General features: G+C 36.7%; 1 protein-coding gene across 1 annotated transcript in view; it reads right to left on the bottom strand.

The window, feature by feature from the left end:
- NRG3 (neuregulin 3) overlaps positions 1 to 11390 on the bottom strand; it is a 1070511-nt gene that overhangs the window by 17011 nt on the left and 1042110 nt on the right. The window lies entirely within an intron of this gene.

Raw genomic sequence — 11390 nt, forward strand, 5'->3', positions numbered from 1 at the left:
GATTTTGCATCCACATATACAGATATTTTGTGTGTGTGCATGAATCTGTTTTTTTCTCATACAACTTCTCAGGATGTAGAGTTTCAAAAATATAAAATAAACTATTAAGTATTGATAAATTATTAGTTGGGAGAAAAGTATATCCATAGGGATGAGCTTTAGAGACTAAGGGAAACACCAAGTCAAGTGCCTTTTACATTTAAAAGCTCCCAGTAAATGTATTATCTTCAAGTACTCCCCAAATAAGCCATGTAGTGGCAGTAATGACCATGCCTGGAACCAGAATTTAAATTCTTCAAAATGGAACTGTAGAGGCTGATCAGAGTTTTTCCAAGATGGAGTAAAATGTCTCAGAGCAAAAAGAAGATATAAATATAATTTAGAAAAGGTGGTTGTTTTCAACAGCCCGAAATAACAAAGAGCCAATAAATGATGGAAATGCCTCCATGCCTGCTTTGCTATTAATTGAAGTTCCACGGAAAAAGTCAGGTGGATGGGCATGTTTACTAAAGCATAACCAATATCCTTAATTTCTAGCTGACTTCTAGGTTCTTAAAAAAAAAAAAAAAAACATAGAATTTCTTATTTTTTTTCCCAACTAATAATAAGTTGGTTTAGAAGACAAGCTCAGATACCTAGAAAGTCCAGCCACTAAAACAATTGAGATGCCCTAGTACATCCATGTCCAGCTGGAGAAAGCAGTACATACTCTGCTCGGAAACTTCACAGAGCAATCAGGGGCAACATTGGCCAGCTATTTCTGGAGTATTCTGATTTTCTGAAAATCTTTACTGAATCATTAAAAGTCAGTAGCTTGTAGCTTCTTCTTTCCTTCCTTTTCTTGTTCAAGTCAAAAAGCCTCTTTCAGCTCTTGGGCCATTTATTGACATTCTCTGTTTTGAATGCTGAGAGATGGTGGTCTTTCTTCAAAACCCTGGGTAACATCATGAGTAGACTCAACCTCTTATTTGTTCTGCTTACTCATAGTAACCATAATAGAAATTTTCTAAATCTTTATTTCAACTGTTTGGATTGTTGTCATATTGTATAGTTGTTTTCATTTGTACTGTTTTTGTCCATTAATACCAATTTATTTCCATAGTTAATTATTTTAGACCTTCATTCTTTTTCTCACAGTACTTCATTGTGTGATAATACTTAACCAGAGATTCGGGTTTAAATTGCTACTGTTACTATCTAGGGTTGGTTGAGATATGTGGAAACACTTAAAAAATCTAATAATTTGTCAGTGATATTCCACACATATTGGTTCAAAAATGAATTTATGAATATCTTCCAGTTTCAGCTCTGTCAAGTAAAGAGCTTGGAAGTCATTACTTCTATCCTTACAATAAAAAAAAAAAATGAACAAACTGAAAATCAATGACTATCCTTGTATCCTTCAGATAACTGAGGTTGTAGGACAAACTACCACTGGGAAATGTGAAGAAACAGGTGAAAACAGAGAATCACAGCCAAGATCAGCTCCCCTGTAGAGAGTCTACTGGAATCCTAAATTGGTTGGAATGCTTAAGTAATAATTTTGACACGTTGCTGAAATCTGTATAGAGAATAGAATGTGGACTAGAATGAGAGTTAGTAACAATAGATTTCAATGGAAAAAGTTTTAAGCCAGAGTCTTTATTTAAGGAGTTTTTAGGGAAATTCAAAAACATCAGGTGAGGCAAAAACAGAAACTCAAACCAGAAACCAAACAAAAACACTAGAGTATTTCAAAGCCCTGGCATCTGCTGCTATAGCAAACATTAAACAAAACCCACCTATTACCCATATTAATATAAAAACTTACATTTAAGGACTATTTACCTTAGTTATTATTAAACTAATATATTATGTCCACCTTCTAACAAAAAAATTAAAAAGTATTCTAAAGCATAAGACAAAACACAATCTGAAGAGACAAAGTAAACATCTAAACTCATATGATAGGCATACTGGAATAATCAGACAGGGCATTTAAAATAAACACAAAAAAATAGGCTAAGGGCTGTGTTGTGGCTCAGAAAATGATACTCCAAAACATGATGATTTGACATGATGACTGCTTTGAACTAAAGAAGCAGCCACAGAACCAAGGTCTCTCTCTGACCTTCTCCTGCCCCTCTGCCTCTCCCAAAGTACAAGGAAAGACTTTTCTCTGAAGTTTGCTTACCTACCGAAAGACAGGATCCATGGAAGAGAAATGCAAATGCCTCTACTCTTCTTACTGAAGTTTGAATGATCAAAGAAGACTAAGTTTATATCATAGAGGAAGACAGAAAATCAAGCACTACACCCAAAGAGCTGACAAACTTTCTCCCAGGCCACTGTCTCTTTCACAGGCCTGTTTTCATCTCTTTTCAAATTCACTTCCTACCCCTCTACAATTGTGTACATCACCTATTTCCCTTTTCCCTATGAAGGAGGGAACATAAAGCATCTGGACATCACTGTGTTATTGGGCATGCACCTTCCTGTAATGCTGCCAAACACATAAGTAAACTTGTAGGCTTTTTCTCTTGTTAATCAGTCATTCTATTGTCAGTTTATTCCTCAGACTCAACCATTAATCCTTAAGAGTAAAAAGGGAATTCCTTTGCCCATATATTTCTGAAGGAAATAGTAGGCAACATAGAAGAACATACAGGTAATGTAAGTAGAGAGATAAAAAACTCTTAGAAATGAAAAATAGTTGTTAGAAAGAAAATTCACTGCAACAGAACTGATGAATTCACTGGGTGGGTTCATCAATAGATTAAAAACAAACCAGACCAATTAAAAAAACAGATCGTCAGAATGGATTTTTAAAAAATCACCAACAAATATATGTTGTATATAATAAACCCATTTTAAAAATAAAGTTAGTATAAAATTTAAGGGTCGAGAAAGGTATAACATTGACCGAAGAAAGCTAGAGTAACCAAGTAGTTTCAGCAAAAGCAGACTTAAAAAAAAAAAGATGAGAGTAAAGAAGGATAAGAAAGGTATTATCTACCTAATAACAAAGGGATCAATAAAATAATTGCTAACATTTATACACCTGACAACAGAACATCAAAGTTCATCAAGCAAAAGTTGAAAGAACCACAAGGAGAAAAAGATAAATCCACTGTTACACTTGGAGAGCTCAAAATATGCTTGTCAGTGGGTGGCGCCTGTGGCTTAAAGGAGTAGGGTGCTGGCCCCATATGCTGGAGGTGGCAGATTCAAACCGAGCCCTGGTCAAAAAAAAAAGTCTTTAAAAATATGTGTGTCGGTAATTCACAGATCTAGCAAGCAGAAAAATTAAACAAGATATAGATCTAATTGGTGTCTATAGCCTATTTCTTTAAGAACAACAGATTAAACATTCCTCTCAAGCTCATAGGGAACATTAATCAACATAAACCACTTTTATGGCCATAAATTCACCTTATGAAACTGAAAAGAATAGGAATTCTACAAAGTTTGTTCTCAGACCACATTGGAATTAAACTATAAATCAACATCAAAAAGAGAATTGGAAAATCCCAATATATTTAGAGACTTAACAACATACTTGTAGACAACAGAAGGGTCAAAGGTGATGCTTCAACAAAAATTTAAAAGTATTTTTATGTTAATGACATTGAAAATACAGTTTATCAGTATCTGTAAAAGATAATAAAAGGAATGACTAAAGACAAACTTATAGCATCAAGTTTTTAATATTTTAAAAGAAAAAAGATCGAATATCAACAATCTAAGTCTTAACTAGAAAAAGAAAAATTTAAGCCTAAAACCAGCAGAAGAGAAATAATAAATACTGCCCCACCAAAAACAAACAAACAAAAAAAAAAAACCCACCGAAATTGAAATCAGGAAGGTAATTGAGAAAAATAAACAAAAGAAAATCTGATTCTTTGAAAAGACCAATAATTTTGATAAATCTCTAATCTGATTAACTCATAACAGAAAAAAAAAAGGAAGATTCAAATTACCAATAACAAATGAAAGAGGGGAGTATCACTACTCTTCCATGGACACAAAATGGATAATAAAGAAACCCTCTGAGAAACTCTGTGTCTTCAAATTTGATAACCTAGTTGAAATGGACTATATATAACATATATATAACATATATATTATAATATATAATATATATTATATAAGCTATTATAGGTATAGTAAAGCTATATCATGGAACTGTATGAACTTTATGCTCCTAATATTTCTTTATGTAACTGTATGAACCTATGTTCATCTGTATGAACCTATGTTTAGTGCAGCAGTTCTCAACCTGTGGGTTGCAACCCACAGGAACTGTATGAAAGGGCTGCGGCATTAGGAAGGTTGACAACCACTGGTTTAGTGGAATATCAGAACAGTTACATAAAGAAATATTTATAGATATGTGCTAGTGCATATCAATAATCTTTAATATTTAGCTCTCTCTATGTATCTTTACTATATCCACGTAGTAAAGATATAGTAAAAATAAATATTATATAAGCTATTATAGATATACTAAAGATATACATAAAGAGCTAAATATTAAACATTATTTATATGCAGTAACACATAAGTATATTATATATATTTGATATTATATAAGCTATTATAGATATAGTAAAGATATATATAAAGAGCTAAATATTAAAGATATATATATGTAATATATATATTACAAGATTGTTATATATATATAATCTTTGATGTGTCTTGTAAGAGTACCTAGAAGCAAGGACATCCCAGTAGTAACAAGGATACATAGGCTATTATAGTTCTCAAATCTTGGTTTCCAATAGCATTCTTCAATGAATAGAACTAGGGCTCCTTGGAGAAATGGCTGATTCCTTGGAGAAATAACACAAGCCTAGAGCATCTTGTAGTGCTCAACAACCCCTGTTCCCCCATAAAATAACCCTTCATTGAATCGATGGATGATATCAAAATGACATGCACCACCTGAAAGGCCTACGGATAGTTAAAGCCAGAAAGACTGCATCACAAAATGAAGTATATAGTTATTTGGAATACAAATTAAACACAAAATAATTATCCATTAGTTATCTAATATAAATAGATGACAGTATGAATAAAAACATGGGGGAGAAGACACAAAGTTATGTGGATACGCCACCAGAAGGAAGAGGGACCAGAGCTCCTCACTCCTGTTCAGTGTGGGCTATGCCTAGTCTCCTCCTTCCAAAGAGTGCTCTATGAAAGGGAGATAGAAGACTAGAGTAACTCACAGTGGAAAACCCCGACATGTAGTACCTCAGACAGAGAAAGTGAGCATCGATGAGATTAATAGTGTGCACCACTGACATGATGCTGTAGAAATGGCATTTGTTATCTTTCTATGCAACACCCATGACCTCAATGTAATCATGAGGAAAACATCAAACAAATTCCACTAGGGGGCACTGTGCAGAGTACTTTACCAGCGCGACTCACAGCTATCATGGGCCATTTAGGGAATGACAACCTCAATATTAGTTCATTAACAAATTTACCACACTCATGTGCAATGTTAAAACAGGGAACACTGATTACAGAGCATTTGGGAATTCTCTGTAGTTATCTTCTCATCTTTTCTTTAAATCAAAAACTGCCTCATAAAATAAAATCTACTTAAAAAAATTTTTTAAATGCAAAAGGTACACACACACTCACAAAAGAACAATTTAGAAACTAAAGACAGAATTTAGTCTCCCTTCAGTTTCCTGAGTTGCCCAGCTATTGGCCCTTGGGTGTATACCCCACTCAGTAGCAGTTACTCTGCACCAACCCTCCTTAGAAGTCTGCTTAAATGACCAGGATCATAAACTTCACACATTTTATGCTGTATGTTGAAACCATTTATTGCAGTTTCTTTCAAAATGTTTGCAGTTGCATCCCCGGGAGAACTCATGGTCTGCACAATTTTACCCATCATATCCTATCTCCCCTGAGGTTTCAGCACTCCTATTAGCTGCCTGTTTGGACCTCCCTTTTGCATTCTCTAGGATGCTACAAAGTCTGGCAGCTGATGACATGTACTTTCCTTGACACAGATCTAACTTTGTAAGCACACAGTTAATATCTCATTTGGGATAATGTACAAAATGTTACTTAGTAGCGAATAAGGAGATGTCCCAGACTATTCACTGGTCCTCTCAGCATAAGCCCAAGAGTTTTCTTCTTAAATTGCCCCATACGCTGTGGCCAGCACTGTTATTTCTTGGGGAAGCACTCATTCCAAAAGCCCTCCCTGAAAGCCCCACCTTGTGGAAGTGTTCCCGGGGGCTGAGGCCATCCTCCGTTGCCCACCCACCCCCTGCCTTCCTCCTTGCACATTGTTGGTGATGCGCTAAGATCAGTAGAGCCCTCTAGTGAAGCAGGCACATGCTGGCAGCAGACCAAGACATTCTTGTTTCTAGGCCTGCCACACCACACACACAGTGGGAGTCGGAAGGAGAAGGTTAAATGCAAGCAGGATTGGTTTTGGAAAGCAATGTAGACGGAGCTGATAATTGCCTGGTCTGGAACTCCAGGCCATAAAGACAGGAGGAGGATATTTTAAAAGTTTTTTAAATGTTCTCTCTGCTTTGCTCCAGCTCATCAATGTCTGTGTCAAAAAGTTCTTTATTATCGGTCTGACTCATGAGCCCAAAGGATGAGGAAATTGATGGTTACAACCTGTTTTCAAGAGTGACTTCATTTTGAGTTCTAAGGCAAGTAATTAAAAAATAACTTGACTATTGTTGCTATTTTGAGAATGTTTTCCATGCACCAAAGAGAAAGAAATGTAACAATTGCAATCAATATGTACACATTTCCTCTAAAGCAAAGTGATATAACTAGAGACCATCTTTAGACACCAGGCGCATTAAGCACCCTTTTCCACCCCTTTCTCCAACAGGTGGCAAGCTTTAGCCATGGCACTGAACTTGGGCTACTGTAATTTCTTACACAGCTCTTTGCTATTCTTGTTGTCATATAACTCCCCAACTTGCCTGCTACAAGCTCTGATAGCCCTGCTTATCACTGGCCTTGGCACAGATAAGATTACACATTTGTAATATCATTTGATTAATTTCCCTTACCTGCAGGAATCTATAAACTTCTTGAAAATAAGGACAGTCTCATTTCCATCATTATCATGTCCCTGGTCCTTAGTAAGTTTTGTCTGGCACTTACTGGCTCTTTAATCAATATTTGAATAAACAAGTAAGTGTAGGAATCTATATTGAATGAATAAGTTAGAGCTTGATACTTAAAACAGGAAACCAGATTTTTAAACTAGAACTACTCAAAATTAAGTTTAATTTATACTACAAAGTTATTACATCTTCTGACCTACCCAGTTCTGTAAGCAATTTGATGAATTCTGACTCACCCTCAAGCCTGAATTCACATGTCACCTACCAACCTTAGGCAGTCGTCAGATGTCCCTAGTCAAATTCAGAAGTCCTTTTCCATTCTGTGATAGCACTTTGACTCCATGTATCTACCTTAGGACATGCTTACCTAGAATAAGTTTACCTATTTTTCTCTGCCACTAACCTGTGAGCATCCTGAGGTCAGCAACAATCTCTTCTGTTTGTACTTTAAGTTCTTCATGTGGTGACCAACACAGAGAAGTGTTCAATAAGCATTACTGAACAACTATATGATGTATAAGGAATGAAGTTCTTATTATTCTCCTTTGGCATGCAACTGTTATGCTCCAATTCTTTCTCATTGGATGTTATCTGCCCCCACCCCCCCACCCCCCCACCCCCCCGCAAAGGCTACCTTTCTTAAGATGGGTATTGAACAAGAATGGAAGGAGTTATATGAGTAGTATCTCCTTCAACTTTTTAATTATATATATTTTCTATTGATTTTAAGGATAACAGTGGATCACATATCTTTTAATGACTTCTCTTGATCCCTGAACCAGGCTGAGAAGTAGTACCCCTTTCCCTTGAAGGCTCCAGAGGTTTGAATTTATCCTCAGGTCTTTCTCACAGTAAATGAGCTCAGTTCCTTTTGACTCACAAATGCTTTATTTGCAAAAGATGGTCAGGACATTTCTGCAGCCTCTGAGTCAAGTCTTTCCAGAATATCATGTTGCTTCACTTGACTAGGTGTTTCACTCCTTGTTAAATGACTGGAAAGTTAAAACCATTCCCATGAATGTTTAATGAACTTAAGGGAATGCCAGAGAGACAATTCATTTGTTAAACACTGCAATTTGCAAAGAATTTCAGGGAGCTAACCTGGGAATCAAGGTAAAACAAGACAGATTTTCCTGATAGGATAAGCAGGCAGGAAATTTTCCCTCCCAAGGGTGGAAGGAAAAGTGTACATGGATAATCTGTCCTTTCCTCAAAGTGGAAATAAACCCCTGAGGTGGGAAGCTTGGTGATAGAACTGGGTGTTCAGAATTTCTTTTTTTTTTTTTTTTTTTCAGAATTTCTTGATGGTCCCATTTGCAACTTGAGCTTGGACTCTGGATTCCTCACCACTCTTGATGTTTTAGGAAAAATAATTTTCTCTCAAGAAAGGTTATAGTATTGAAGGATGTTTTCAGCACCCCTGACCTCTACCTCCACATCAGATGCCTGTATCATTCTTCTCCCGCACTGGGAGAATAGCCAAAGTGTTTTCGGCCTTTGTCAAATGCGTGTGCGTGCGTGTGTGTGTGTGTGTGTGTGTCCCCTATGGAGCACTGCTGAGTTACATGAATATGAGTTTATCTCTCAGCTATTCACCAGCTGTCAGAGGTAACTTTCACAGGCTCTGAGCCCTGTTCCCTTTTCTGCACATCATGGGTGTAAGATTGCTGTTAGGACTCAATGAGACAATACTGAGGACTGAACTCTGACATCAGCTTTTCTTTTGCTCCAGTTTCTTTTTATGGGTCTGAGGCATAATGCCTTATGAACCATAAAATCTCATTAAATGGTGCTTGGGGTGTTTTGTTTGTTTGTTAACCTGGTATTATGTGGTTTACTTTACTGACTCTGGTGTAGCAGCATGACAGATAGCAGACCTCCTTATCTTAAGTATTCCTTCGCACTGATTCCTAGTCTTTATAAAAAACTTAACTCTTTCAACCAATTGTCAGCTACAGAATCCCTAAAACCCCTCCATGACTTTTAAGCCTCCTCTTCGAGACGTTCCTCCTTTTCAGGCCAAAGCAAAGTATGCCTTCCTCATATTACCTTACGATTTTACTTGCGATTTCTGTCTTTCTAAAATATATAAACCCAAACTATATTCTAGCTACCTCGGGGGGACAAACTTTCTCAGGCTCATTGAGACTGTGTTCCCAAGACTGCAGTCACACATAGGACTTAGAATACACTTCTTTAAATATTTTGGCAGAATTTGGCTTTTCCATCATCAACATATATTCGTTATTTAGCATTATAAGATGTATGTCCCCAGTACATGTTATTTGCTATCTTTTATTATTACTATTCCATTGATCATTTTTATCATTATTATTGGCATTGGTATTTCCTCATAGTTCTTGCCAGAAGTAAAAAATATAGACCAACAAAGAACAAACGATTTCCCCAATTTTCCTCAATATACTTGCATTTTATTATGCATCCCAATATTCTCAGCCCAGTATCAGATTATGAATGACCAAGGCTACCTGTGCGCCCTGGCCTCCAGCAGTATAGATGTCCCATAGAGTTCTCTTCACGTATCTTCAGGACAGCACTGAAGGACAGCCAGTGTTCTTAAACCTTTCAGTTCTTTTTTAAGGGATCATTGATTGATATCTATTCTCCATTCACTATTTTCTCCTAAAACATACAGTTATGGAAAATTGCCACCAAATCGATATTTGCTTCTCATAACAAAATTATGAGCAAAGGATATCAACATGGAATTTATCAAAGAGGAAATTTAACTAGAAAATGTGGACAGAGATTATACTTCACTTTCAAATAAAGGAATACAAATTTTTTTTTTAAAAAAATGTCATTTCCTACTGTTAAATTTGCAAAAGAAATGCTGTCAAAAGTATCATAAAAAAAATGGTGACCTGCACTGCCTTCTCCTGCTAAAATTATATATATGCCTTGGGGAAAGTCATTTGTTTATCCCAGTCTAGCCTTGCAAAGGAGACTTGCTCAGGTAGTTAGTCCCTTGAGCCCATGCTGGCAACGTGTGGAATGCGATCCCTGATATGTGTGTCTGCTCAGCATACCTTGCTCTCTTTTTTCAAGGTCCTTAAATGCCTAATTCTAATATCTGTTCTCTGTCTGGCCCCTCAATTTCTCCTTAAATTCCTCTTTAAACTAATAATCACTTGGGATGTGTAATCTTAGCTGATCACAACACATCTCAGAGGTAATATGTCTTCTGTAGGCTCTTTTGGGGTATGAGAATACACCACCCTGAAATACACGTCTTTGACATACAGATTATTTTGAATTAAAAGCCATCAGCAGATGCAGGAAAACCTCCATAAATAGGGTACACAGTTTTAAAGAAGATTTCCATTTGTAGAAATGAAGAGGAAGCATAACAACTCTTATCAACAGAGGAGACATGTGAACTTGCATAATGAACCTTACTAAACAACCCATGTTTACCATAATGTTTTCAGTCACTGTCCCATAAATTCTCTCCCCCACCCAGAATCCCAAATGCCTTTATTTTAGCCTAAGAAAGTATACAAACACAGATTCTAAACACCGTTAGTGCTGTCTTGACATACTCATTTCCTGATGATCCCATGTGTTAAATTCATGCCTTATGCACGCGTCAACAAACTTCTGTTCGTTTTTCCCTTGTTGAACTGTCATTTCTTATAGAGCCCCTGCTAAGAGCCAAGAAGGGCAGATGGAAAAATATTTTTTCCTCCCCTACACTTTGGTTACACAAAAATGGGATGAATACAAAAAGACATTCCCCCACACCTTCTATCAGGTCCCAAAGGAATAATCCAGTTGATCTCACTCCTTGCTGCTCTGTGCCAACGTGTCAAACATTGGGGAAGGCTGGGCTGGAGGGGAGGGAAGAGGAAGAGAAAGATGGGAGTAGCATCTTTCCAATGTTTGTCCAATGTTTGTCAAGTGTTGAAACTCCTAACTAGTAATTTATTTCTTATAATTCCAGTACTAGTAATTCCAATCAAATGGGGGAGAGGTGCAAGAGAGTGAAGAGTTTATTTTTACATTGCCAGCAACAGTAAGAAAAGAACTCCAGTGTCTACCATGAGGAGGGGATGAGAAAATTGGGAAGCGGTCACTGTGTGTACCACCCTGAAGTCGTCCAAAATGAGCTTGCGGGGATTAAAAAGCAGACAGAAAACGCTACTGATGCCACGTTAGATGAAAAAGAAGGGTACAAAACTGTGTGCACCCTGGTCACAATGCAACCCTGTAAAATGCAACAGGACTGGCTAAACCCCTCTTCTTTTTTTTTTTTTTTTTTTT

This window comes from Otolemur garnettii, unplaced genomic scaffold, assembly GCF_000181295.1.
Source record: "Otolemur garnettii isolate 467f Iridium unplaced genomic scaffold, OtoGar3 scaffold00008, whole genome shotgun sequence".
In the NCBI taxonomy this organism is placed as follows: Eukaryota; Metazoa; Chordata; class Mammalia; order Primates; family Galagidae; genus Otolemur; species Otolemur garnettii.